We start from the raw sequence: 3,285 nt of genomic DNA on the forward strand, positions 1-3,285 counted from the left end.
CAAAACATTAATTTTGCCTAATAAAAAGGGAAAATCATTTTATGGTTCACAACTTTTGATGTTCTATTTAACAAATATGATAACAGATAAAGAAAAAAGAAAAGACAAGATTAACATTACCTTTTTGCCTCTTCTAAAGCTTCAATAAAACTATGTTTCTTGCATTTTGAGTGTAGATCGATAAGAAGTCCATTGAGAAATGATTTCACCTGTTCCAGTCTAACCCTGGAGAATAGGAAGAATATACAACAGAGACACATCTTAAAAGGAGGAAAATATCACACAATATAGAAATAAAGTCTCCCAATCAACATTGAAAACCATATTATCCTTAATTTTCACATAATATCAAACCTTGCAAAGTCATGTGTGCCAAAAAATTGGACAGGAACTGATCTTCCTCCCAAACTCATCTTTAAACCTTTACAGTTGCTAGCAAGTGATTCCTCAAAAACACCAGCTGGCCACATTGCATGGCTGCAACAAAATAATAAAAAGACACAAGCATAGATGATAAAAAATTAACAAGATCTAATAGTGACTAGAAATGTCAATAATAAAGAAATAAGGTAAATTGAAGAGGACAAAGAAAGAATTTGTTTTGTTAAAGGGAATTGGTGGATTCTCTCTTGGTGTGAAAGGAAGAAAGCTTTCGACTCTAACCGTACACATGTAGGTTCATCCATGTGCTTCCCTTACACAATTGAGAACATTACGCATGCAAGTGTTGCATGCATCTTTCTATGTGTCCCGCAATAGATGGGTGCGTAAGAGACCCACGAAACCCATCTCAGTTTCAATCATTCTGCTTCTGCATAATAATTAGTATATAATTGGCTTCACATTTATTAATCCAAGTATAAGCTTCTAAGTAGTATCCCTTTTACAAAGCAATAAGATTTCTCATGTTTTGCAAAAGCAGGATAGAGAACAATGCATTCATTTTCCAGTATTAGGAAGCTCAATAGCCATAACCTTTCATGTTGCTATAAATAATAAAACACCATAATAAGTTTCATTCTAAGAACATATGCTTCGACTCGCTGTTTAGCAAAAACCATAATAAGTTTCATATCCCCGTTTATCTTATCCTTATAACAAGAGTATCAATTATCAGATGAAACTTGATGACACCATATCATGAGGAGACCGAGTAAATAAAACACACAAGACAAAAACCAAAGCATTATAAAATGGGTTAGATGTACTAAACTATGTTAAAACACACAAGACAAAAACCAAAGTATGTTCATTTTTTGTTACTTTTTGAGTTACATGTGGCTCTTTGGTCCATGTATGTGACTCAAAGTAATCTCTAATTGTTTGTGATATTGAGATGCGTTATGATATTTGATAGAATTTTCTTTTTGTAGTTAGAGCATCATGTGAGAACTAAAAATTTAAGAGAAACCTTTGAGTAAGGAGTTTTTACTCCATGTAAGGGAAGCTTATAATTTTTATTTTGTTCAAGTACAAATTTGTGTGTGGTGGATCCATTTAACTAAACTAAATGATTTTTAAATTGGCTTGTGAACTTGGATGCAATAACTTGATTTGGTTGATGAATGAATTTAGATGTTATGGTTGAAGTTATGAAAATGATTGTGAAGTGGGATGTGATCAAGTTGGTTGAATGATACTATTTGAGATGTTTTGAATCAAAGGCTACTTTTTTAAGTAATTAAGAAGAGGTAATATGCTTAAATAAATCATTATTTGATGCTCAAAGGGAAAACCTTTTATATTTTTCATGGCATTGAACGCAGCGTGAATAATGTCGGGTGCCCTTCTGGTATTGAGCTCTAGGGCTCCTGACATTGGGTGCCACCTAAGTTCCAACACTCTAATTAGTGAGCTTAAGGATTCCTTGCACCAGGCGCCGCCCAAATACCATTGAGCACTCACTTCATGGTGAGCTCTAGTGGATTGGGGTGCTAGGCACTATAGGTACCGTTGGGCATCAGAAGATTGGTATTGGGTGCTAGTTTTTGTGCTAAATGTGTTTATGCTCGATTTCAGGTTTTGAAAATTGGAAGTAATGATGATTTAATGATCTATGAATATTTTCTTATATGTTGTGATGTGAATGAAAGCAATTTTAAGGAGAAGTGCTTCATTTATACAAGTGTTAGTGTATGTTGTTAGAAGTCCCACATAAACTAGAGATAGGACTAATTTACAATATATAAGTGGGTGCAAACCTCACCTTACAAGTAAGTTTTGTAAGGTTGACTCAACCTTACAAAATTAGTTTGTAAGGTGAGGTTTGCACCCACTTATATATAGTAAATTAGTCCTATCTCTAATCGATGTGGCACTTCCACCCCCCAACCAAGGTATATACACTCAAACGTGAAACTATACATTAATATGTGGTCTGATAGCAATCTCTTGGAGATTTGAGGATAAAGATGCGACATCTCAAGTTGGTGAAATGAAATTATGAGTTTTAATTGAAGTTGTTCATGGGTCGATTATGCATGCATGAAAAAGTTTCGGATTAAATTTGTGACTAATTTCAATGTCCATGGGCCAATTTCCGTTCTTGCAAATTCTTGCAATTTTCGATTGTACAAGCACGATCTATGCATGAATCGTTTGAAAGCCAACCTAAGATTTATGGGGCCGTTCTATTTTCAATTTAAAATTTTATTAATAGATGTTGTTGTAAAAGAGATTTGGTAAGTGGTTTTTTATCTTCTAATCATTATTATGGTTTTTATGTTGTAATATTGATTTTGGTTATGATCCTTTATAGTTGAAATATTCTCCCATTTGTTACGGATAAAATTGAATTTTAATTATTTTACCTATAAATAAAATGTTAACTTCCATGTCTAAGGGACAATTTTGCTCCAAAATTAATCACAAACTTTGAGTCAAGAAAGGTTCTACTCATTTTTTGTCTTCTGGATTAGACATTGGTGAGTGGGCTTTCATACCATATTGAGAAATGTATTTTAAGTCTAATTCAATCTTACAAAACTGACTTGCAAAGTGAGATTTGCACCCACTACAAAATGAAGTTTATGTAGTGATAGTTGAAGGAGGTTCCTATAACATGATTTTAGTTTGAAATAGAACCAGTCTGACAAGCTTATAGAAAATTAACCTTATCATAGATGTGAGCCAAGTGGAGCCACAACAATTATTTTGCTTAAATCCACTCCACATAATCCTATGACAAGTGCATAATTAGAATGTAATCAATTCAATACATGTTATTCCTTGTGGGTGTGTGATAAGCTTACCTTGATGTCATATTTGTGATTGGTTGTTCACCTA

Source organism: Vigna radiata, chromosome 10, assembly GCF_000741045.1.
Source record: "Vigna radiata var. radiata cultivar VC1973A chromosome 10, Vradiata_ver6, whole genome shotgun sequence".
Classification (NCBI taxonomy): domain Eukaryota; kingdom Viridiplantae; phylum Streptophyta; class Magnoliopsida; order Fabales; family Fabaceae; genus Vigna; species Vigna radiata.